The sequence below is a fragment of the Muntiacus reevesi genome, chromosome 8, assembly GCF_963930625.1.
Source record: "Muntiacus reevesi chromosome 8, mMunRee1.1, whole genome shotgun sequence".
NCBI classification, from domain to species: Eukaryota; Metazoa; Chordata; class Mammalia; order Artiodactyla; family Cervidae; genus Muntiacus; species Muntiacus reevesi.
This window is the reverse complement of record NC_089256.1, coordinates 57,165,739-57,191,974: the sequence shown is the minus strand read 5'-3', so window position 1 is coordinate 57,191,974 and position 26,236 is coordinate 57,165,739. Positions and strand designations below refer to the sequence as shown.

The window sequence follows — 26,236 nt, the reverse complement described above, 5'->3', positions numbered from 1 at the left end:
ACTCAGAAGGGTCTGTTGTCCATAAGCTAATTATGAGCCAACAGTGGTTTTTGTCCTCCAAACAGCGATGCAGCCTCAGACAGAGGTTCAGAGAGGACAGTTGGGTGACTGACTCTGTCGGAAGCCGGCAAGCCCCGAGGTCGGGTGGCCCTCAAGCTCGGTGTGAGCAGGCCCCGGGCTCTGTTTCTCTGACGTGCCCCTTGCTCTGCCATCGTGTGTGTGTCAGCTTCATCCACAGGATGTTTCCCCTCAGGGTTGTGAACTGGCTGCCCACTGTCGCCTGGAAACTCATGGCAGCTACATGGCGGAGAAGAGGTGGTCCCTCAAGAGAATATCTGGGTGCTGTTAGGATGCAGAGAGAGGACTAACGTTTGTAGGTGACTAGGGACCTTATTTTACCCTCCTGTCAGAACTCTCCTAGGCTGGTGGACTTTAGTCCTTGCTTCCTCCTCTGAAAGGGACACTAGCCAACTGACCTCGTCACACTATGGTACTGAGAGGACCGGAAATGATGTCCCACTCTTACTGGAATGGATCCAGAAAAGGCAGGATGCAGAGCACACATCACAGTGACCTTTAAGGATGTAAAACATGGTCAGAAGAGGGACAGTATCTCCTGCCCATGTGTGTAGCCCAGAGGCTATTGGGATCTCTGGCACATGGTAGGTGCATGGTGCATTTTCATGGATAGAAAGACTAAATCTAAAGGCAGTGGCTGTCCCTTTCCTGAGAGTGTTCAGGCACTGGCTAGTTCTCTGTTGGAAAGCTTTAAGAATTGTAGCACAGATGAGGCTGAACTGCATGATTTTGTGAGAATGAAACAAATGACTGGACAGAAATGGGCTTTTGGGACCAGTATGGCTTAAGAAGTCTGTGAATACAGTGAGTATGGTGGGATGGGGTATCAGAAGGCCTGTCAGTTATTAGATATGCAACCCTAGCAAACAATATCCCTCCACTTTCATTTCCCTGATTGGAGAATTAGAAATAATAATCATTTCCTGCTTACCTCTCATGTTTGTTTAGAGCATGTGGGTTGATAGACGCCAACCTGTTTGGGAAACTGTAAAGTGTGATCCTTACATGATGGATCATTGCAGTTCCTTTCTTCTTTTGTTTAAATACAAAGAATATAAAGCAAAATAAGATAGTGACTATAAAGAAAAATACTGATCTTAAATATAAAGAAACATAACACAATGTAATGTGCAGTGCCCTGTACTATTCCTGGTGCATCATATATGTGCTCAGTGTGTGTCCTTCCTTCCAGCTCTGCACCCCCAGCATCCCCAGGACTGGACGGGCAGTAATTTGTCCTCAATCTTGGAAAGCAGCTAGATCTGGAACCTGGCCCATTGATGATGGTTGAAGTTGAGATGAAGTTGTGTGTCATGATTACTTTTTGTATTTGTTTTTGCTCTAGGCAGTGGGAGGTGCAAGGAGGTAGATTTGAAGACTGAGGAAGTCTCAGTGCTTTTAGACATCCCGTAGAAGCTACACTCCGCCCATTTGGGACTTGCTTTGTTTGATTAGATAATCACACCTTCTGCTCTAGGCGCGACTTACCCAGTGGGAGTCAGGAAGGAAATTATTTCCTTCCTGTTGATACTAACATACAGTTGATGATGGTAGCTAAGAGTTCTCAGTTTTAATATTTCCTCTTTGGTCCTCAGGAGAATCAGGTATTAGTCTCTGCCGGAAGCAAAGTATTGGTCACTTCCGTCAGAGGTGAAGGTCTTGGCTCCCTCCAGTTGATTGGCGAAGTGGTTTCTGGCATGTGTGAACATCTGCGTAGCCAACTTTCATGTTACTGCTTCAAAAGTTACAAAAGGATTTGTTGAGTCTGAGCAGGGACTTGTCCAGCATCCTGAGGCTCTGTGGTTCTTCTGTAACCCAGGAATGTGTTGTCAGAGGTATATGCTGTCTGTGAAAATAGAAGGTGGAGCTTTCTCTCTCTCTGTCTTGCTTCCTTCCTTCCTCATCATTCCACATTCTTCTATTTCCTGACCTCAGCACAATGGATACACTTTTACTCTATCTTGGGCAGAGCCCTAGGGTAGTCAGGGGTTCTCCTGTTCTCTCTCAGTGGGCTCCTGTGTGGTAGAAGGGGTCTGATGGCCAATGAATGGAGAGCCCCATGAGTCCTGGGTAGACTGCTGCCAGATATCTACTCCTGGTTCACAGAGCGCATGTTTGCTCTTTACCCTGATCCCTGTGCTTGTCTGGAAATCAGTGAAACTCAGAGTCTTTAGGACATCACAGTAAATTAGTTGTAGTCCTAACCTTAGAAGCTCATAGTCTAGTTGGAGAGAAAGACATTACATAAAAGTGAAATACACATTAGAAAGATATTGTTTACAACACACATCTATTGATAGCCAGATATGTTTCCAGTGTCATGTTACATGCTTGGGAAATCAAGGTAAATAAGTGAAAGACTCAGCTTTCAAGGGGCTTAGATGACAGGGTGGGGGAATGGAAAGAACTGGGAGCATTGGGGAAGGTTTCCAGAAGGAGAAGGTCTGACTTCAGAACTTCTCAGTTAACCAGGGAGCTGTCATCTGGATCACCAGGTCTGGATAGGGTCTGGGGCTGGCGTGGCTGATAGCAGAGAACGGCTGGGTAGGTAGGAGTTTGTCATCTTCCACATGTGCTTCAGTCTGTGGCTCATTTTTCGCCAGTCTACTGCTGTCAAATGCATCATGTTGATTTTGAGCTGCACTGATATTATTTCCATAGTCCTCTTTGGGTGATTAGAGCATGCTGGGTGTATGTTCCCAAGCTAGCAAGCATCTCTACATTCCAGGGGACAAGGATTCCTTTCAAGAGTTCCTGATAGCAAATCTCTTCTGCTCTGTTGTCTAGCCTCAAGAAAAATGGTGGCATTGGTAAGAGGTTTTAAAATAATCCACAACTGGACCTCTCAGATTAGGGTGCTATCTTCCTTATCTATTGCTACTTAACAAATTACCCCAAATTTAGCACTTTAAAACAAGAAACATTGATTATCTCACAGTTTCTGTGAGTCAGGAATCTGGGAACAGCTTAGATGGGTGCTTCCAGTTCTGCCCTGAGGTTGCAGTCTCATCTGAAGCTCTGCTGGGGAGGACCCACCACCTCACTCAGTCACATCATTGGTAGGATCCAGTTCCCTGTGGGTTCTTGGCTTGGGAGCCTCAGTTCCTTTCTCTTCCCATAGGCAGTTCCCAACATGGCAGCTGGCTTCCCTTAAAGCAGGTGAGCAAGACAGAATCCTTCCAATCAAGCCATATCCTTTCTGTTACCCAGTCCTGGAAGTGACACACCATTTCCCCGGCCTCTTTCTCCTTTTTAGAAGCAAGTCACTACATCCAGCCCACAGTCAAGAGGAGGGATTGCAAAAGGGTCTGAAGAGCAGGAGGTGCAGTTACAGGGGGTCTCCTGGGGGGCTGCCTGTAACAGATACCCAAGCTTGCATGGCATGTTCTAAGGTAAATATACTCAGTGCACCTCTGTAGATCAATTTTATTTGAAGACTGTTTTGAAGGAGAACTCCATTTGAAATCTGAATATAAGCATTGATATATAATTGCACAGAATGCAAAACTGGCATGACTTTTCAGAGGAAGAACACGAGTTTTTAATTAATGCTCTGCTCCTATACCTCTACATCTTTGCCCTCTTTAGCAGTTGGTGTTACTTTGGTGGAAATGTTTGCAAGTTCTTGATTGAGTTCTTTGCTGTAAAAGAGATGCTAAGACCCAGAGACAGGATGACTCTTCCAAGGCCGTGGAGCCAGGGGTAGCCTTGGGAGGGACATCTAAGGCACCTCTCACTCTGGCCCAGTACGTCCCTTCCACCTCTCCACACAGTCTCTGCTGCAGATCATCCATACAATGTTTAGGTGTGCTTTCTCTGCTTTTTGCACCCTCTGTCCTGTTCCAGAAAGAAATTGGGGAAATTGTTCCAGGTCAAAATTTGGAGGCTTGTTGTCCCTGTAGGTAAATTTCAGGGTCTGTGTCTCCTGTTGAGTCACGCCATGTCCTGAAAAGTTGCATAAATCAGTATTACTTGGCTCAGACAGTGTGTCTCTGCAGTTATGAATAACATTTGTATTAAGAACAGTGAGCCGATACACAGCATTGCTGTGAGACTGACAGGATCAGACAGAAAACCTCAGCCAATACTTTCTGTCTGGCAGAAAACCCTTTTCCAGAGTATCCATCTCCTCCCCTCACCAAAAATAGTCTTTTTATAAAACCAAGCTCGGCAGTAAATTTCATAGAAGTTGACAGGTTCCCTTAGAGCCCACCTTAGCATTCCTAAAAAATTAATAGAAGTGGGAGATTTAAAATGTTGGTCAAGCTCATTAGTAGCCCTGCAACCAAAATATGGAAGGCCATCTGTAGTCATTGAGACTGTCTCTGGCCAGTGTCAATAGTTTTCCCCACTCCATGATCCCTTTTGGCTTTCAATATTTTTTTTAATACTTTTGGTGCTTTCAAAGTGTTTATCAATTGTTTAATTTTCATTGCAAATCCATAATAGGAAATAGTTTACAGTGGGACAATTAGATAAAGTGGAATTTGGAGTAAGGAGACTCTCATGTATTAGTTGCATAATCTTACTTACATCCTTTAATCTTTTTCAAACTGCTTTCCATATCTGAAAATAATAGTGGTAGTAGCACCTACCTTTCAGATTCTTCTGGGCTCACAAAGCAGCATGTGTATTTAAAGTGCCAATTGTGTATGATATTTAGTGCATAGTTGGTGCACATTAAATGTTCATTTCCAATCTCCTTAGTAGTTTGTGACTGCTGGAAACCACTCTGGTTCTTTTCTCTATCAGGCCATCGTCTCAGTGTCCTTACTTTGTATTATCCCCTTGGCTTGGGTCAGACCTGTGGCATTTGCATATGTCACCCCAGCTTTTATCTTTTTCTGAATAACTAAAAGCCTTAACATTTATAATTTTGCTCAATGGCTCCCAAGATGTAAATACAGACATCATAATATGTTCATGTTTTCTGGTCTTTGGAAATATAGTCATTCTGGGAACAAGCTATTCGTACATTGTGTTTCATGAGGATGGTCTATTGAGAGGTCAGTGTTGGTTTTCATGACAAGATCGTTCAGTCCAGAGAATGCATCCCACTCAGCTGCCATCAGCCAGCTATTCCTTTGTTAATGGGAGCTTCTCTGGGACCTGCCCAGGGCTGACCCTCTCTAGTTCCTCTTTGGACTTCTTTAGGATGACATCACCTCCCCCTGCTTCAATGGCGACTGGCTTGAGTTATATCAGTTATTAAAAATGATCTAATATTTTCCTTTTAAATCTAGGGCCCTGGCTCATTCTATGATTAAGCTGGTGATTTATTCATAATACGGTACAAGACGGCTGCAGCCACTCTATGATGTAATCTAAGAATGACATGAAAACAAAATAGGCTTTTACATAATGAAAGTGTTCCTGTAATACAGTTTAGGGCAAAGCTTTTTTTTTTTTCCATAGAGAATGGAGATGGATTCTTTTACTTTTCCTCCAATCCTTTCTCTATTTTTCCATTTGTAAGTCTTAAGGCCTTTAAGTCAATTAAAAAAAAAAATAGCAGCATTGAAAACTCCACAAAGACTGTGGTTGACTCTTCTAATCTTGTCTTGTCTTCATCTTTGTTCTCCTCTCCCACCGATCTTCGTGGCCACTGTTTTGGCTCCAACTCTCTCAGAAGCCCATAGCCTCCTCTCATCACACCATGGTCCTCCCCCTTTCTTTGCTTATGCTACAGGAAATGCTTTTCCAATCTTGAAATTTTTTCTCGTAAAGGCAAATAGAGCTTACTGGTTCCTACAGGTCTGCTCAAATGCATCTCTTCCTTCAAGCCTTCTCTGAAGCTTCTGCCTCCTATTGGGAAACCCTTTCTTTATCTGTATTAATACAACAGCAAGCTCCCCATCCCCACTCCCAGGAACACTGATAGAGTATCAGAGTTGGAGGAGGACAAAGGACTCAGGAAGATGGGGACGGGACCTTTGTACTTCTGGTTCTTTTCCTGACCCTGAGACACAGAGAGGTCATAGGTCATCTTTGAGCTCCAGTTTTCCTCATCTGAAGAATGAGTAGCTTGGATTTTATGAGGCCACATGGTGGCTTTGTCGTGGCTGTTTGAGTGCTGGGTGGAGAAGGATTCTGACGTTGTGCCTGACCATGATCATTTAGCAATGTCTGCCATGACTGAGGATGGGGAAGGGCATGGGGAGGTGCACAGAGATTGCTGGGCAGTTTTTGGACTGGATGATTTAGAGTTCTCTTTTTCGTTTACCTTCTGAGATGCTTTGATTTGTTGACTTTAAGTGTCTCGCCAAGGTCACACAAGCAATCCAGTTCTCAGGTGTAGAGATGGCTAAAAACTACATATTCTAATGCAGGCTGGCCAGCTGGGACCAATAGGACTGGAGGTGCCATGGTTTACCAGAGGCACAAGACTCCCCAAATTCTGAATGTTCTTGGGGTGAAGTGAGGTCAGAAGATACTTCAGCTTTCTAATTTATGTCAAAGATAGCATTTCAAGGTCAAGATGGGAAAGTTAGGTTACTCTGCCAGGGTCTTCCTGAGTGGGCTCACAGAGTTGCTTCCCATGTTCTTTTGAATTCCCTGTGCCCATCTCCCCAACCCCAGACAAAATGCTCAGCTCTCCAAAGAATGCTAAATTGCTTGAGCAGTAGATCAGCTCCAAAAATAGAAAAAGAAAAGAAAGTCCTGGAGCAGTGAGAGATGGAGGGAAGGGAAGGGTGCAGTTTAAGATGGTTGATGGCACCAGAAATCAGAGCCTTTGGGGGATGAAAAAAGGAACTGGAAGTGGTTAGTGTGGAGAAGAGAGAAAGGGGTGGAGGAGGGAGGAGCAGGGTGGGGGGGACTGTGCCCCAGAAGGGAATATAAACTCCCTCTTTGTGACCCCAGAAGGTTCTGGGAACATTGGGTGCAAGTAACAGGAAGACAGTGTGAGGGAGTGTGTTTTAGTATTAACAGCAGACTGCAGTGGCATTGGCCATTTCTGGGGCTATGGGTTCCCTATCTCTGAGGGTATTTAGATAGAGGCTGATACCAATGGGTCCTCTCAGGAGATATTAGATATTGTTAGACTGGATACCCTTTAAGGTCGTCCTGGAATTTTCTGAAGAGATGTTTTCTGGGCATTGTGTGCAAATTAAATAATTTCCATTTTGAAATGAAGGCTTTATGGAGGAAAGTGATTCTTCTTTTCTCCATGGTCCTGGCACACAGAAATGCTGACTTATCTTGGGCAATCTTTTGTTTTGCTTAGCGTTATTGATGAAGGAAAGGAGGCTAACTGAAGACGTCTTGGTACTTGTTTGTGCCGCATGTATTTTTGAGGATGATTTCTGTGCTCCCTTTTAAGATAGTTCCAGAGAATTCAGTTCTGCTGGCCTCCTTCAAGTCTGTTCCCCGCCCACTCCCCCTCCAGTGTCAAGAGCTTGCTTTTTCTGTATTATCTGAGTGCTTTGTTTATACCTTCAGTGGAGCATTCATGTCACTTTGCTCTGCTGTATAAACAGATTTCCAGTCTTCCTTCTCCACTCGGTTGTAGACGCTTCCTAAGAGCATAAATCTTGTCTTTTTCCCTAAGAGGACTCTTGGTGCCCAGTGTAGTGGTTTGCAGGTTATTGTGATGACTCATTAACATAACAAATAGTAGGTGTTTAGCACCTACTATGCGCTAGGCTACTCCAGGTGCAGGGAATTGAACCGTGAACCAAATCAGACAAACCTGTTTGATGGAACCAGACCACCATCAATGAGTAAACAGATAATATTTAGGTTGTGATCTGTTTTCAGAAGGAAAATAAGGCAGGTTAAGGGCACAGAGGGTGGCTGTGACACAGACTTAAATTCATTGATCTAAGACGGTCTTACTGATACGAGTGCACAGGAGCAAGGCCTGAAGGCTATGAGTTAGTAAGCTGGAGACCAGAAGGGGAAGATGTTTCAAGCTGAAAGAAAGCAGTTGACAAGGCCCTGAGGCTGAAAGGTGAGGCCAGTGTGACTGGAGTAGAATGACCCAGGTGAAGAGTACAGGAGAGGGGGTCACCCATTCTCGTAAAGATAGATGCAGCGACAAATATTTATTAAGAACACATCGAAGATGCTCAGAAAAAAAGATTGCCTTTGTGGTTTAAAGAATCCACAGAAATCTAAGCAAAGGATGGCAAAACTTATTTCTGGTTTTCAACTTTAAGATATAGGGACAGTGACAGGAGAACGGGGACTGTATGGGGCGGGGGTGGGGGGAGGGCAGCTCAGAACAAGTCCATTTGCGGAGGGCAAGGTTTCCCTCCTGTCTGTCGCTCTCCATGGTGGAGGACCCGCCTTTCTCTGCTCCTGCATCAGGCGCACCTGCAGGGAGGCTGGGGCCCCGGGTGCAGATGGGCAATTGCATGCCTAATCACCCATTCAGGCACCCACTTATTTGTTTTCCACATGCAAATATGGGTTTTCTGCAGATGGATTTAATATATTTGTTGCTTCCCCATTTTATTTAAAACAAAACAAACGACCAACCATGTCAGTTGAGGGCAACAAATAGAAACATGAGTATTATACGGTCTTTGCTATTCGTGCTGATTACATGGCTGAGAGGAATCCTAGGCAAATCAGTCTTTTCTGTGTTCGATTTTATTTTTACTTTATAGTGCCCCTGCTTACTCTCATTATTGTTTAATTTTTTTTAAAAGAAGGATGTGATATTATTTATCCTTAATCATTTTTTCAGTTTTTCAGGCTTCATATTATTTCTGTGTGGTTTCCACATTCACCTTTTTAGTTTCTGAACTTCTGACCCGTTGTTAAAAAAAATAAAAAAGGCATCATGGAGACTCCAAAGGCCATTGGCAGGTGGTGCCTGAAACTTCTTTAGCTTGGAAATAAACAAACAAACACAAATTAGAAGTATTTGCTCCTATTGATGCACTATTATTACTTATTGTGCAAGATCATGCAAAGAGTCATCTCCATTTACCTGGGAGCTCTAGGTCAACACCAATACCAGAGATAGGGCTTTGAAGGGTGTTTGCTTTGACGGCTAATGAAATTTCAGAGCTCTAAGGAAGGATGTCAGAATTGATAGAGACTTTGGCGTTCATTATATCCCAAATGCCTCACTTTACAGTTAGAGAAACTGAGGCCCAGAGAGGTAAAACGACTTGTTCAAGGTGTCAGAGAGTAAGGGGTAGAGATCGGACTTGAACAGCCGGAGTCCCGGCAGGTGGCTGCCTCTGTGGCCGGGGGATGAAGAGACTGCTGGAGCCCCCCTGAGGATCTCATCTCAAGGTGAGGTCTGTGTGTAAATGGGGTCCATGTGCCTTATGTTTGTGTCTCTTATAAACTAGCTAAAAAATCCTTTTGGTGTCAGAGCTTAAGCAGGGAAGCAGTGATGGGGATTGTGGAGGAACTACTTGCAGCTTGCCTAAATAACAAGATTGTGGACTGGATAAGAGGGTTCTTGGGGTGAGCATGTGTGTATGTGAGAGAGAGGAGATGAGCAAAGTAAGAGGGAGAGTGTAGACTGCTTGGCAGTAGGCAGCGAGGCACAGGATTTGTGAGACAGAAGAAGTCTGCAGCTTACTGAATTGGGCTGCTTTATTTTGTAGGAAAAGAGAGACTGATATCTAGCGTGACTGAGAGTCTTGCTCCCAATTATCCAACTTGAACTGAGTTGTTAGAGTATCAAGCCAGCAACATCCTCTGAGAGAAATTTTTACTTGAAAAAGTGCCGATCGCCACTATCAAATTGTATTTATTGGTTAGCCAGGAGTGCTGCTCATGTGAGAGGAAGCATCTGCCGCCTTGGGGGTTCTTTTCTCAGACATGATTTTGGCAGGAGATGATTGTCAAGGTCTGTGAGAGCTGCGTGCTCAGGTCTTCTCTGTTCTTGCCAACATGACAGATACCTAACCAGACATCAGATGAATGCTTAACTGACCTCCCCAATGGCCAGCTTCCAAATGACCCCCTGAAAAACTTAGGTTTGGAGATGAAGGCTAGTTAAATAACATTTGGTGGATCCTTAATTCGTTTCAGTTTTGAATGTTAAACGTTAAGATTCTGGATTACCGGGGATGTATGCAAAGTCCAAGGTGATATATTTGGAGGTAGCCTAAGAGCAGAAATGTCCATGTGTATGAAAAGGGCAAACTTGTCAGAATGTACTGAGAGTGCGTCCATGGGTAGTGGCTGCAGGAATGATAAATGGTTCTGGGGACAGCCTTGACCCCGAAGGCGTCCAGAAGCCGAGCGTGGTGAGTGAGGGAAGGACTGTCGGTATACGAATGCATTCAGCCTGCAGTGTCTGCTCTGTGCAGGGGCCCTCTCTGCAGCCGTCTGCCCTGAAGTACTCGCTGTCTTATTCCCCTGCTGATACCGCATGGCTTGATATAAATGCTTCCCACCACGTGCTGGACGATCCCAGACACCGCCCGCAGCCTCTGTGTCCGTGTCAGACACAGCGTGTTGGGAGCTGAAGTGACTCCATCCTTATTCCTGTGTCTTTCTCTCCCCTCCGCACCACTGTGCTCACCCTCATCCCCTTCAAACAAATCCTAATTGTTTGAAGGCTCCTGTATGCGGATTTGTTTGCATTTGGTCACTGATTTGTTTCCTGTTCATGTCTGAAACGAATTCTTTTAATGTGAGACCGCGTTATAATATACTTGAATTCTCTTTGGCTATATGATTTCTTTTGTTTTTTCTTTTACTTAAAGAAGGTATTTTTCCTTCTCTCCTTGGATGTCTAGCTTTCTCGTCTACACAGACAATCTATTTTTGAAGACTCTTCAGGGAGTTGCTGACTTTGTTAGAATTACTAGTGTAGAAGGCATTCGGATGACAGAATCCCACAGTTAACTTGCTTTTCTAGAAACAATTTATTTTCCCTTTAGCTTCAAGGAGTAGCAGTGGGGAATGGGGCATTCTGAAAAGAAGAAAAATGTGCCAAATGAGACGCAGATTTCCAGTGAGGCACACGGAAAAAAGGTTTTGATTTCAGTGACCTCTCTGCTCGCTGGAAAACTCTGGGCTGGTGGCTTTCATGATTCCCAGACTGAGCACTCTCGGGTTACCCTGAGTGATGTGGGGAAATCTCAGGGTGGAGGGTGCTCTCTTATTGGGCTCAGGGGTGTTATAGAGACATGCCGTCCTTTGGCATTAAGACACATCATTTCTTCCAGTTGGGTCATGCCTAAGGGCTAGTTCCGCTACATCCACATCCCCAACTGCTCGGAGCACAGAAGGAACGCAGAGTGTCTGGGGAGTCAGCCTTCACGTGGGTTATGTTTGAGCACGGCCACTGGCCACACTCTGTGATGCTTGCTGATTTCGCTCAACCAGCTTCTTGAGTCTAGACGCAGGCCTGCATCTTATGTACCCCACACACCCGCTTTGGGGTTGTCTCTGATTTGTTTTGCATTTGGGTCTGTTTGGTGTGTATTTTTAACAGCCCCGAGTAAGAGGATGGCTGAGCTGAGCTCTGACCCCGGCTCTGCCGCAACCACCTGTGGAACTACCCTCAAAATTTTCATTTATTCAAGAAATATTCAAATGAGCACTTTTTACACATCAGGTACCTGAGACACAAAAATGTGTAAGCCATGGTTCTCACCTTGGCTGCTTACAGTGGAGGCGGGGGGAGGGGGGCGGTAGAGGACCAAGTACACAAATAGATCACTGCGTGACTTCTCCTTTCTGGGTCTCCCTTTTACACGTGGAACAGTCAGAGCTGAGCTAGGTGATGGCCGCATTCTTTCTGAGGCTCACCTGTGGTCATTTCTATAGAGCTCATCAAACATCCAATAATCACTTACCTAACTAAAAATTGGCAAACGTTTCCCGTTACCCTCCAGTTAATCAGGAGTGGGGTGATGTTGAAGATAAGTGAGGCAGTATCTACAAAATGCTTTAATAAGCAAGTTGGAAAAAGACATGCTATAAGTTTGAAGCATTATTATTAACAGAAAAATGAAAACAAGGGCTGATGTTTCTAGAGAGAGAACAGATGGTTCCTTTGTTTAGAATTTGAGTATAAAGGACAGAGAAAAAGAGATACTTGCCATATTGTTTAGGCCCTGAATGTGAGTGACTTTAAAATGCCAAAACAATCTGGTGAGGAAAGTCCCATAGATTCAAAATAGCTCCTACATTGATCAAACTATAATTAATTTAACAAAAAAATGACAGTAAGAAAAATCCTAATAAGAAATGCCACGGTGACAATTGACAGAACCTAACAAAAACTCCCATTTTCGCATCAACTCTAGAAACTTAATTTTTCCTGTGTTCAAGACTTGTACCACACAGCAGAACAAATTAGTGGGAACTGATTTAAAACTGTGTTTCTTTCAAAAAAGTCATCCCCGCCCCCCGAGTTATTTCAGTTTCCCATGACTCATAAAGGAAATCTTCAGGATTCACAAGAAATTGGCAATCCTCTCCTACCTTTGCTGTTGGAGGCTTCTAGAAAAACTGTGCTTTGGGGGCAGTTTAAACCTCAGAGACATGGGTTGGGATTGCAGAAGGCAGGGTCTGGAGAAGCTTTTCGAGAAACTTGTGGACAGAATGTTGTGAAATGGTTTCTTTCTCTCTTCCTTCATTTCTGAATTTCTTATTATCTTTCTTTGCAATGCACAGTTAATTAATGTATCCTTTTGGTAGGATCCTTGCACTCTTGTTTCCTGTCACTCTTGAGCTGACAAAAAAGTGGGCCAGAAGAATGAGGTCTTGGGCCACCAAGCCTTTCACCTCCTCTTAGGATGCAGCCTGTGTGCTAATGCCTCCCATACAACGAAGATGGCAAAATAAATTTGATAATCAAAAAGTAAAGTTTGTTTCCTTCTCCAACCCTCACGTTTTTTATAGGTTAAAACAACTCTGCTTCTGCCTGTGCCCTGCTTAATTAAAAAAAAAATCAAATCATGGTGTGTTAGGGAAACAGAAAGATTTCCATTTCTTGACTGTAATTGTAGAAACATATATTCAGAATTTTCCATTTGTTGGCCAATACCATAGAATATTGTTCTGTGATGTGAGAAGTTTCTAAAGGAGAAATGACTGAGAGTACCCCTTGTGTGTTGTTATGTCTGCTTCTTAATCGTTTAGTCATCTGAGTACGTTTCTTTATCCCTTGTCATTTCTTGCTCTCTAAAATGAGATTCACAAGATCTCCATGACATTTTTTTTCCCCATTTACGTAAAATTCATGGTACCCGAGAGTTTTGGGAACAGATATTTCTAGGCATCTATTCATTTTTCTGAACTTTAAGTGGAATGATGACCCATAAATGCATGTAATCATCGGCCTCAGTAACTTACAGGTGCCTCTAGGAGGCAGACACCCTGCATTTCCTTGCACTAATTTGCTTGTGATTAACATTCTCTGCCCTTTCTCATATCCCATACTCATATTCTGAAATGTAACTATGGGGTCTTCTTTCCCTCTTGCACTGAATATCTTGCTCAAAGTTACTAATCTATTGCATGCATGCATGCAAAGTTGCTTCAGTCATGTCTGAATCTTTGCGACCTCATGGACTGCGGCCCGCTAGGCTCCTCTGTCCGTGGGATTCTCCAGGCAAGAATACTGGAGTGGATTGCCATGCCCATCTCCCGGGCATCTTCCTGACCCAGGGATCAAACCCTAGTCCCGTGGGTCTCCTGCATTGATGAGCAAGTTCTTTACCACTAGCACCACCTGGAAAGCCTGACTAATCCATCAAGTTACAGCAAACAACAATTTATTGACATCTGAGGCTTTTCTTTCATTTTATGACCTCAGATGAGAGGTTTTGAGTCTCAGCTTACTTTGCTAGAGGTTAGTGGACAAGGCCTGGCGAGGGGACTCTGGTCGTCTTGTCACCTGGATGAGCTAGAATAGGAACTATAGTCATCCTATATGTAAGGGCTTGACTTTCTGACCTTCAGAAATCAGAGAGGCGTGTCGGTGTGGAGTGTGGGGACCTCAGTGTGACTAAACTCAAGTCACTTGATCTTTCTGAGCTTCACTTGACCTGTCTGTGAAATGGGGTAATGACCTCTTTTCTGCATGAAAGCGGGGGGCTTTCCAGGGAACTTCTAGAAAGACACTGATCTATGATCCTGTGATAAAGTACCCTGCCCGAGGTACTAGTTTCCAGGGACTTAAGGGGGGAAAAAAAAACAAAACAGTGGAGGATATTTTTAGAGGCTTAGACAGTTTATAGACTGTTTTGTGGGAGAGCAATGCCTTTGAAAAGTTAAGGAACCTTTTTACATATTATGTAAGGAAATTGATAAAAACTGATACTCATTTATGCAAAACACCTTAAAATCAATCACCTTTTCCCCTTCTAGCCTGGTGGAAATGGCTTGTCATTTTCACCATTTTGTTTTTACGGAAACTGAACCAGGGAGAGAAATAATAGAATCTGTCAGGGTCCGTCCGTCTGAGGATCCCATAAGGCAGGAAGGAGATGGTTGAAGCTTTTCCTAGAGCTTAGGAGCTGCAGAGGAGTTTGCAGTCTTCCAGTCCAGTGGTTTATAAGCCCACCTGCCCTATTAAAATCTCTGGAGGAATTAAGAAAAAGATGCACTGTTCCTAAGTTGCTCACCTGAATTAGAGTGTGTGAGCTTTGGTCTTATTTTAGAGCTCCTGGGAGACCCATTGATGTAGTCTTGTTCTTTGACCTGTGTCTTTGGTGGTACCCTGGTAATAACCCCTCTTCATGGACTGTATTTCTGGGCAGTCGAGACCCTGACACCCAAGTGAAACCGCTAGATAACCAAGAATTTCACCCAAACTACATGAAACCACTGGAGAAGCTCTACTGAAAAGGCTTATAAGTTCCATGAGGCCTTGAAATAAAGGGAGAGAAGGGGTTAACATTTTTTGTGGTATGTGCCTTCTTTTACGCTTCTGAGAACGTTTAAAATGATAGCAAGGAATATATTTCATTGCTTTAATTGTTCAAGGTCTTTTTAAAGTGTGTTCAATAAAATACCATTTAAGCTAACTGACCTTTATATTTTAATGCTTTTGGAAAGGAACAATACCTAGTATTCAGCTGCAGTATAATTTTTAATTATATATATACACACATATATATATCTTTTTTTTTTTTTTTCTGTCTGCTGAGGCTGTTTTGGAATCAAAGATCTGAGAGTTCTGTTGCCTTCCCAGATATTTTACCTGTTTCTGTTTAAACATCAAGTTCTATGTTTGATCGTTCTTGACCTCATAATATCTAACCTTTGTATCTTTTTTTTCCCCCCTCTGAAACTTATCAAAGAAAGAAACTTCAAGGCCTGATTCACTATTTTTTCCTCCTGTTGGGAAGTTCAGGTGTGTAGTGGAAGGTAGCACATGTGGGTTAATCCATATTTTGAGTGCTTCTTGTCCCCCCCCACCCCCAAGCTTGTGCATTTGGTGATAGTTAACTTCAAAGGCCAGTGCTCGTAGATTTTAAAAAAATTGATGCTAGCTACTATCATGTTAGATATAGCTCATCTTCCAACTCTAAACTTGCTCTTTCTAGAAGGAAAAGAGCACTCAGATTGCAAATGTGGTGAACTGGAACTTCAGAGGCTTGAACTGACCTACAAATCTTGTAATTATAGCTCTGGTTAGATAGACACGCTGGTCTTGGACGGGTTAGGAATTATTTACTCCAGGAGTTTTAGAAGAAGAAATTATAGGATAATTTTCCATGTTAGGAAATTAAAATATGCAGCATTCTTTATGTATCTGTGAAACATATGGACACATAAATATTACATGGAATGATGTAGTTTGGGCTTAATTTACTAATTATTTTCAAATTCTGTTAGAAAATAGAGCAACTTTAAAATTATTACTTATTTTTAATTGGAGGATAATTGCTTTATAATATTGTGTTGGTTTCTGCCATATATCAACATGAATCAGCCATAGGTATACATATGTCCCCTCCCTCTTGAACCTTCCCCCTGCCTCTCCCACCCCATTCTGCCTCTCTAGGTTGTCACAGAGAGCTACTTTTTAATTGCTACATTACCCCCGCCCCTTCTCTTTCTTTGTGGTTATTTTTATTTAATTTTTTATTGTAAATAATTTCGAACATAAAACGAATAGTCAAAACAACACCCATGTGCTTTTAAGTTTTTAAAAATTTATTTCTTATTGAGATATAGTTGTACAATATTGTGTAAGCTACAAGTGTACAACATAGTGATCCACAGTTTTTAAAGGTTATACTTAATTTATAGTTATTTAAAATATTGGCTATATTCCCTGTACTGTACAGTGTATTCATGTAGCTTATTTACTTTATGCATAGTAGTTTGTGCCTCTTAATCCCCTATCTATATCTTGCCCTTTCTACCTCTCCCTCTCCACTGGTAATTGTGAGTTTGTTTTCTATATCTATCTGTGCCTGTTTCTGCTTTGTTATATTCACTAGTATGTTTTATTGTTTAGATTCCACATATAAGTGATGTCATACAGTACATATTTCCTCTCTGATTCATTACACTAAGCATTATACCCTCCAGGTTCATCCATGTTGTTTCAAATGGCAAAATTTTGTTTATTTTTTGTGACTGAGTAGTATTCTATTGTATACATTTACCACATCTTTTTGATCCATTCATCTTAGGTTACTTCCATATCTTGCCTATTGTAAATAATGCTATTATGAACACTGGAGTGCATGTAAGTTTTTGAGCTAGTGTTTTTGTTTTCTTCAGTAATATATCCAGGAGTGGAATTGTTGAGTCAAATGGTACAATACCTATATGCTTTTATCAGTTTCATGTATTGTTAACATTTCAAGCTATTTGCATTTTCCCCCATCTTCTTATGTGTGTGTACATACACACACACACACGCACACACACATATGTATATATGCATATATATATATGCACACACATATAAATGCACACACATGCATTTACATATATATTTTTATAGTATTTTTTCTACAGTGCTTGAGAGGAGGTTGCATATGTCATGATACATCATGGCCTCCTATAACTTAGTACAGTATGTATTTCCTAATAATAAGGATCATCTCTTCATATTCACATTATAGTTATCCATTTCAGTACACATAACCCTGATGTCATATTTTAATCTACTGTTTTGTCTTCCTGTTTGTCAATTTGCCAGTTATATACTTGACAGCATTTTTCTCCTCTAGTAGAGAATCCAGCCTAGAATCAGGTAGTGCATTTACTTAGTTGTCATGTTTCTTTAATCTCTTCTAATCTGGAACATTTCCATAGCCTTTCTTCTCCTATGGCATTGACATTTTTGAAGAATACAATGCCTCCCTTTTGAGAAATATAATATCCCTCATGTTGGGTTTGTCCTGTTTCTTTGTGTTAAAATTCAGTTATGCATTCACTGCTAGAAGACTGTGTAGTTGATGCTCTGTCCTCCTCGGGAGGCTCCTGATGGTGTTTCTGAGCACCTGGTCAATGTGTTGTTGAGTTTCGCCACTATGTAGTTACCATTTTTGTTTTGCAATTATTAAGTAATCCATGAGGAGATACTTTGTTCCTCATCAAAAATTTTCTCAAAATTCTCGTGGAAACCAGTCTTTACTATTATGTTTGCAGTGCTGCTTTTCCATCATTAGTGATTCTTTCATGTTTATTATGCAACATTCTGCATTCTATTCTAAATAAGACTCCTTCCCTTCTCTTTCTTTCTGTTTCAGTAGATATGGACTCCATATATCTGTTTAAATCTTATATAGTTCATAGTAGTATGTAACTGTTGTGATGATTAAATTGTCCCTGTAAGCTGACTCCTGTGTCCTTGTGATACGTCCCCATCTTTGCTGTTAGCACTTATTTACCTGCTAGGATAAAAGGATATTCTAGTTTGATCTTGTATCTTCTCTCTCTGAGCTCTAAAATCAACTGTTTCTTCTCTCTGTCTTGGTTCTTTTCAGTGGAGAATGTGTTGGGGCCAATATTTGAGTGTTGCATGTTCTTATGAGTACTGTGGTTCTTTGTGTCCTAAGCCCATTCAATAGCCATAGCTGGGAAATATTGCACATAAAAGCACATAGGCACATGTGTGTGTATATATAAAGTTTTTAATATATACATACCTGTGCTATATGAGTTTCTATCCACATCAGTTCAGTTCAGTTGCTCAGTTGTGTCCGACTCTTTGCGACCCCATGAATGGCAGCACGCCAGGCCTCCCTGTCCATCACCAACTCCTGGAGTTTACTCAAACTCATGTCCATTGAGTCGGTGATGCCATCCAGCCATCTCATCCTCTGTCATCCCCTTCTCCTCCTGCCCCCAATCCCTCCCAGCATCAGGGTCTTTTCCAATGAGTCAACTCTTCGCATGAGGTGGCCAAAGTATTGGCGTTTCAGCTTCAACATCAGTCCTTCCAAAGTATTGGAGTTTCAGCTTCAGCATCAGTCCTTCCAATGAACAACCAGGACTGATCTCTTCTAGGATGGACTGGTTGGATCTCCTTGTAATCCAAGGGACTCTCACGAGTCTTCTCCAACACCACAGCTCAAAAGCATCAATTCTTCGGCACTCAACTTTCTTCACAGTCCAACTCTCACATCCATATGTGACCACTGGAAAAACCATGGCCTTGACTAGACGGACCTTTCTTGGCAAAGTAATGTCCCTGCTTTTTAATATACTATCTAGGTTGATCATAACCTTCCTTCCAAAGAGTAAGTGTCTTTTAATTTCATGGGTGCAATCACCATTTGCAGTGATTTTAGAGACCCCCAAAATAAAGTCTGACACTGTTTCCACTGTCTCCCCATCTATCTCCCATGAAGTGATGGGACCAGATGCCATAATCTTACTTTTATGAATGTTGAGTTTTAAGCCAACTTTTTCACTCTACCCTTTCACTTTCATCAAGAGGCTTTTTAGTTCCTCTTCACTTTCTGCCATAAGCGTGGTGTCATCTGTCTATCTGAGGTTATTGATATTTCTCCCGGCAATCTTGATTCCAGCTTGTGCTTCTTCCAGCCCAGCATTGCTCATAATGTACTCTGCATATATGTATATACAAATAATAATAATGATTTTATTTTTACCGTCATCATGACACAACACAAACCTTCTAAAAAGAGTTTAGAGTTTGTTTGTGATCCTCTGCCCTAACTTTAACCCTGTCCAGGACTGAGCGTATACTCTCAAATACTGTATTTAGGAGTTACCTGGATTAGTTCTTTTCTCTTTATGATCCTTTCCCCCAACCCCTCAGAGTTATCATGTTGTTCATTTGAAATGTGTTTGGATTCAGTTGTTTCAAACTTTGGGTTTCAGTTTCCTTCCTTCTCACCCTTGTCTTGTTGATTGAATTTAATTTTTTGAATATGTAAAATAATAACATGCTTCAGTTGTAAAAACTAAATAAAAAAGTATCGTCCAATATTTCTTCTACTCTCTTACCCAACCAACCTCATTGTTTCCTTAGTATCTTTCTTGTGTATCTCGTATTTCTTTTTTCTTTTTTACACAAAAGGTAATACGCACACACACACATATGCTCTTAGGTACTTTGCTTTTTAAAAATCTTTTTCTTCTTTCTTTCTCTCTTCCTCCCTCCTTTCTTTAGAACTTCTTTCTTTTCTTCTGTCTGCCCTTCTGTCTCTCTTTCCCCCCTTCTCTCTCTTTCCTTCCTGGTTTTACCCATCTTTATGCCTTTCTTTCCTGCCTCATATCTCTCCCTGTCTCTCTATCTCTTTTATGCAACTGATCTTCTATGCTTGGGTGGTAGAACAGTTTCCTACAGTGAATAATATTATCCATATTTATTTTCATAACATTGGAGGCTTATCTTCAGGCTACATTCTTAGAAGTGGGAATGCCGGGTCAAGGGCAGATGTCTTGTTATGTAGGCAGTGCCGTAGTCCTCTCCCTGGGGGTGTCCCACCAGCATCCTCAACCACAGAGTGTATTGTCAAGCTTTTGAATTGCTGCCAATGTGATGGGTGAGAATGATATCTCAGTTTAGTTTAAATTTGCATATGTCTTATTATGAGTGAAGCTGAATATCTTTTCATGTGTTTAAAGACCACATTTGTTAATTTTATAAATTCCATTTTTTATGAATTATCTGTTCATATCATTTGCCCATTTTTAAAATTTGAATTTTGGTCTTTCTTTTCCTCAAGAAATCTCTGTAAATTAACCCTTAATTTATGAAATATATTACAAATATTTTCTCCCAATTTGTTGTTTGACTCTGTTTACAGTGTTTGTCTTTTTTGTCATGAAAAAAGACCTTTACACTTATATAGACAAATTTACAAATCTTTTGTAAAAATTGCTCCTGTTCTCTGATCGTAGTTAGAAAGTGTTCCTGACACCATGTCTACTCGTGTTATCTTCCAGTTCCCGTATAGTTAGTTTCTCTTTTCACGTTTAGATATCTGATTCATGTGCAGTTTATTCTTATATATGATGTGATGAATGGCTCTAATTTTATCTTTATCCAAATGACTATCTAGCATACCAGTGCCATTTAATTAAACAATTCTTTGTCTCTGTGATTTGAGATTGATGGTACTTTTTAACTTATACCATGACTAGATATGAAGGAAAGGGAATGATGGGGAAGAGGCTGATTGGAGAAAAATTTAGAGATTCTGGCTGAAGGTTGAGACAAGATTAGAATGTAAATCTTCTCACTTTCAATACAGAGTGCTTGACTTTTTATAAGTCAACTTCTCTCGTCCATTTTTCTTGTCAAATTGACTAATGTCTTTAACAGAAACGATGTTTAGAACAGAAGAGGGTTTAGGCTTTATCTGTGCTCTCTCCTCAGTGATCTGCAACCACTCCTCCTCCCTGAAATAGATTATGAGAAGTTGGCTGCACACTCTTGTGAACACCTGTGCCTCTGTGTCTATTGTCTGTAGCACTGGCCACACGCTGACTGTTCACTGTGCCGTCCTCTGCCAACTGCCCATGCTTCAGGGACACCTCTACTTGTAGCCCGTAGCCACATGGGGTGAGAAGGGATCCCCAGAGGCCTTGGGGTTTTGCGGGGCTGAATTTATAATTCCATAATTCTCCAGCAAGCTGGGAAATATACCAAAGTCTCATTTTCCTTGATTTTAGAGAAGGAAAAAGTCCAAATAAATAAATTTCATACCTTCAAGAATCAAATTTAAAGTTTTTTGTTAATTTTTATAGAACACATAATAAACTCTCCCATCTTTTTTAAAAGAACTCATCTGATGAGAATTTAATATTGATGGCACAGCCATTAATGGACTCTTTGCAAACTCAGTTATGCTAAACGTCAGCCTTCTTTGATCTGTGGATAGGTTTTCCATGAAAAGGGGTATTTTTGTGGTCAAACATTTGAGAAATGCCAGCTTATGCAGATTTAGACAAATTTTTTTGCAGTATGGCTTCTCAGAGCTATTAGTATGAATTTGTCAAATTTCTTTAAACCAGGAACAAATATCTGCCCCAATATGTCCAATACTTTACTCCTATTAATAGTTTAATACTTAGATATACACAGTCAAGTGTATTAGGGCTGCAATATTAAATCATATGGTACCAGGATTCCCCATGACTTTTTGGTTTTACTGCCTCCTCCTAAATTAGAAGAATTTAGCTTCAGAAGAAGTTAAAGTCTGTGAAGGCATCATTCATTACTGTGGTGCAGACACCTACAGTGCCTGGAGTATCCTACGTGTTCATTTGATATTTCTGAGCTTGAACTTGTCCGGTCCACTCTCATTGACCTTTCTACAGTGTTTCTGGTTTGGTTCTTCTTCCAACAGTATATGTTTGAAGAGGCAGTTCCTTTCTTCTTAGTCCTAGCAATCAGATAAACATATTTGCAAAGAATTTTGTGTATAACTTCCTGGCTTCTGTAGAGGTGTAAAGCTTAATCATGAATCATTATTACATAAATGATTTAATCATTGCTGCTTGTCACCCAGGAATAGGCACATAGAATTGTTCCTTGTACTTTCCTGTGTTTTCCAAATTTTCTACAGTGAAAATTAATTACTCGTATATTCAAAATGAGCACCAACATAATGTTGAAAATAAAGCACATTAATAGCTCAGAATTCTGAGCTTCCAAAGAGCTCCTGTATTAAACCTGGATATTAGACACCTTAACTAGAAACAACTAGTTAAGAAGGAAATGTCTGGGTTCAGGAGCTCTGCACTTCTGCGCTTTCAGCTTGGGACTCATCCTGGAAACCACTGTTGGTCTTCTCTGTCTCATGCATTCTAGGTTTGAATAGTTTTTCTGATCAGAGACCACGCTGAGGTACTCCAGTTTCAGCTGCTCTGAAAGATGACCACCTGTCTCTTGGAGTTTGTCCAATCTTCCCTGCACCTCTCATCTCCACCAGGGATCGTACAGTGGATCCCTGGTTATTTTGGGTTGGTTGGTATCAACCATAAATGTGCACATACATGCACACATGTACACATGCAACTTCTGAGTGAGGGACCGAGGTGTCAAATATCTAGGTTTAATACAGGAGCTCTTTGGGAGCTCAGAATTCTGAGCTATTAGCGTGCTTTCTTTATTTTCAATATTATGTTGGTGCTCGTTTTGAATATACAAGTAATTAATTTTCACTGTAGAAAATTTGGAAAACAGGAAAGTATGAGGAACAAAATCTGGGTTGCCTGTAATCCTATTATCTCGAAATACATTATAATGAATAATGTTCTATCCTGTGTGTGTGCCTGTGTGTGTATACAGACTGTTGACTGCTGTTCTATGGCTTGCTCTTTAAACCAGTCCTCCACTGTTAAATATGTCCTGTATTTTTAACGTTAAAATTAATAATAGTTATGTATTGCAACACTGAACAGGTAACCTTTCTTTAGTGCCTACCAGGGAAATCATTGTGCTACACGAGTCAGTGGTTGCATCCTGATTCACCTTTGTACTTCCAGGGATTAGCTCAGGCCCATCTGCGCACGTGGTTTTTGCCCAGTAAATGCATAATGAATTTCTGCGACTAGACATTAAGCCAGAATTGGGACTGCCCACCTATTCTTAAGAAGTTAAACTCTACACATGATGTGTTCCAAAACTACAAAAGAAGGTGAGAGCCAAGACAGATGTCGCTGCCCTTATAAGGGCAGGGCAGGTTCAGTACGACAGTACCAGTTTAGTAGGTGTTGTCTCTGGTAAATTGAAAGTGTCTGCCAGTTATGAGACAGGGCTTCAGTGTACTTTCTGGTCAGCACACTTTGTATCTGGTCCTCATCATTTTAGGCCTGGAGCCTCCCACCCCGCCTTTTTAAAAATAGTGAGTCAGAGTTTCAGTAGTCGGATGGAGAGGAAATTGCATTAATCAGATCCACGAGGCAGCTCAGGATCAGCTCAGTTTCACTTCCATACATGCCTGGGAGCAAGAGCTTTGCATTAATTGGCTTGCCAATTCCTGTGTTCTGCCTCAGACGCTTTAGGAATGGGATTGGTTGTCAGAGGCATTGCACGGGGAAGAACCGGAGCAAACCGTTTGGAGGATCTAAAAGAGAATATTCTCTGCTCCACGAGCATCTTCCTCTCTGGGGCCCCAAAAACTTGTGCCCACCAAATGCAGTGGATAGAATTCCCTCACTGCCTCTCCTCCCATTGAAGATGCGGCATGTGTAGCTGAAAGATTATACATCGCCCAGGGCAACTGTTAACGAGCTGAGTTCCTGGAGTGTAACCTCCCAACAGGACTTCTAACAGAACTTGATGCCCAAATATTTAGATCGCTGGAGGCTTTGTCCTTCTCAGCCACACTTGGGAGTCCCAGTTGTGGTGTCTATCTCTTCTGTGTGTGTTTGTGCTTGTTCAGTCGCATTTGATTCTTTGCGACCCTATGGACTGTAGCCCACCAGGCTCCTCTGTCCTTGAAATTTTCCAGGCAAGAATACTGGAATGGGTTTCCATTTCCTCCTGCAGGGGATCTTCCTGACCCAGGGGTCGAACTCATGTTTCCTGAATCTCCTGCATTGGCAGGCAGGTTCTTTAGCACTGCGCCACCTGGGAAGCCCCATCTTTGTGTAGTGCTAAACACAGATAAATCCTTGCATCCCAACTCACTCCCATTCCATGCCAGGGAGGTTATAAAACGTTTGAGTGACTTATTTGTTATTCCTATTGGCTTCTTGGGAACGTTCCCTATGCCTTGATGGAGTTGTGGAAACATCTTGGTTGTTTCAGCAACAAGGCTAAGAACCATGTCATAGAACCATTTGTCTGAGCTCATGTACTGAATGTGTGAATTGAGCAAAAAGAGTGCAGAACGCTGCGTCCAGCTGGGGACTCTGTTAGATACTTCTGGTAGACACCTCATAAGTCTTTCCAGCACCCTCTCAAATAAATGTTACCCCATTTTACAGATAAGGAAACTGAGACTCAGATATTTTATGTTACTTCCCAGGTCATTAAAATGAAACTTGAAACCATGTCTGAAAAACCATGAAATTTGTGACTGTTCTTGTCCAACCTGCAAACCAACACATGATTCTAGAGCATCACTGTTTCTCTGAGCTTGTTCATAGGTTTGAGGCATGCAGCCTCCATTTGGGGCTTGAAAGTCCTATTTGGTGAAGGTTTTCCTAACGTCCCACCCCATACCATACACACTCTGTGCTAGACCTCTACGAATACAGTGATGGTTGTTGTGTACATGTTTGTCTCCTGTGCTGAACTGTGAGTTCTTCTAGATATCTTAGTATAGTATCTGATTCATGGCAGTCTTTTGATACATATGTGTTGAAAATTCTTGTTTTTTTTGCTCCATGTCATGTTTCTGTGTTAGGATACTAAAAATCTAGAAGTGCCCTTTTAGTAGAAGTAGGCAACTCATTTGCCTTAAAGGATGCACTAACTTTGATTTTTGCTTTAATATTTGTTGTAAAGATGCTTTTTGGCTTAGCTTTCTGCTTCAGCCCTTGGAATGGTAAGATAGTCAGTTGTTGACTTTATTAACATTATGGGCATCTCTGAATTTGTGAATAACTAACATAACATATGCTATTATATCAGCATAAAACCATTTGTAATATGAGCAAATATGTACTTCAGTTTTGTTGTTTATATACAGATATTACTTTCCACTTAATATCTATAAAATAAATTTCTGGATTGTTACTTTCAAATATAGGTGAATTTTTTACATGTAATTTGTAGTAAATAGTCTTCTAAAGGTGCTTTATTCCCTGAGATTCTACAAATCCACTGAAATATTAAAGTATATGTTATAAGAGCAAAATATAACAATATTTGACTGTGATTGTGGAAACTATTAAGAACTTTTGAATAGTTAAGCAATTAGGGAAATAAGTTGATAGTAAATGCTAGTATTAGATTTGTGAAATCTTTGTTAATAGAGTGCATTAGCTAGATACCTTTGGGAGGAACATTGTATTTTTTCCTAGCTAATGTTTATAAAAATATAAATTTTAAGAGGCATTATTATGAGATTAAATTATAATTCTAATCATTATAGAATTGGTTAGTGAATGCATTCATAATTAAAAAGAGTGACTATTTTTAAGAAACTGTTTTTAAGTGCTTCCCAGGTGGCTCAGATGGTAAAGTGTCTGCCTGATATGCGGGAGACCCAGGTACGATCCCTGGGTCAGGAAGATCCCGAGAAGGAAATGGCAACCCACTCCAGTACTCTTGCCTGGAAAGTTCCATGGATGGAGGAGCCTGGTAGGCTACAGTTCTTAGGTCGCAAAGAGTTGGACACGACTGAGCGACTTCACTTTCTTTCTTTCACTTTTAAGTTTCAGCATTTAATTTTACTTAAGGCCATGAATCTTTCTAGACAAGTCCTATAAGAATAGTTTAGGTTTTTTTTTTTTTTTTTTTTTTTTTTTTTTTTTAGTTTTTTTAAAGATAAATTACAAGTAGATTGCCAACTTTGTCTTTTCAACATTTCATGATCAGAAAAACTTCCACAATCATGTAACCAATCCCTGATAAATTATCTTAAACACAGAGAAATTTTGTATCTATTCTTGTATCAAGGAAATCTAGATGATGATGGTAATAGATTTTCAGTCTTGGCTTTGGCTTAATATTGATTTTAACACTCAGCAATTTAGCATTTGACCCAAGTGTATAATGGATACAAATCTTCTATTGGTAGATTTTTATGCTTTTGTACTGGGAGACAGCATGTAGGTCAGATTGGAACAGATTCCTCACGTTTATCTACCACCAATTTGTTTACAAATG

At 41.1% G+C, this 26,236-nt stretch overlaps 1 protein-coding gene across 14 annotated transcripts in view; it reads left to right on the top strand.

Moving 5' to 3' along the window:
- LPP (LIM domain containing preferred translocation partner in lipoma) overlaps positions 1-26,236 on the top strand; it is a 715,161-nt gene that overhangs the window by 68,184 nt on the left and 620,741 nt on the right. For 2 of the 14 annotated variants that reach the window (XM_065943115.1, XM_065943113.1), the window contains exon 3: positions 3,335-3,470. The exons of the other annotated variants lie outside the window; for them this stretch is intronic. The gene's annotated coding sequence lies outside the window, so the exon portion shown is untranslated. The remainder of the gene's footprint in view (positions 1-3,334; positions 3,471-26,236) is intronic. 14 annotated transcript variants of the gene reach the window in all.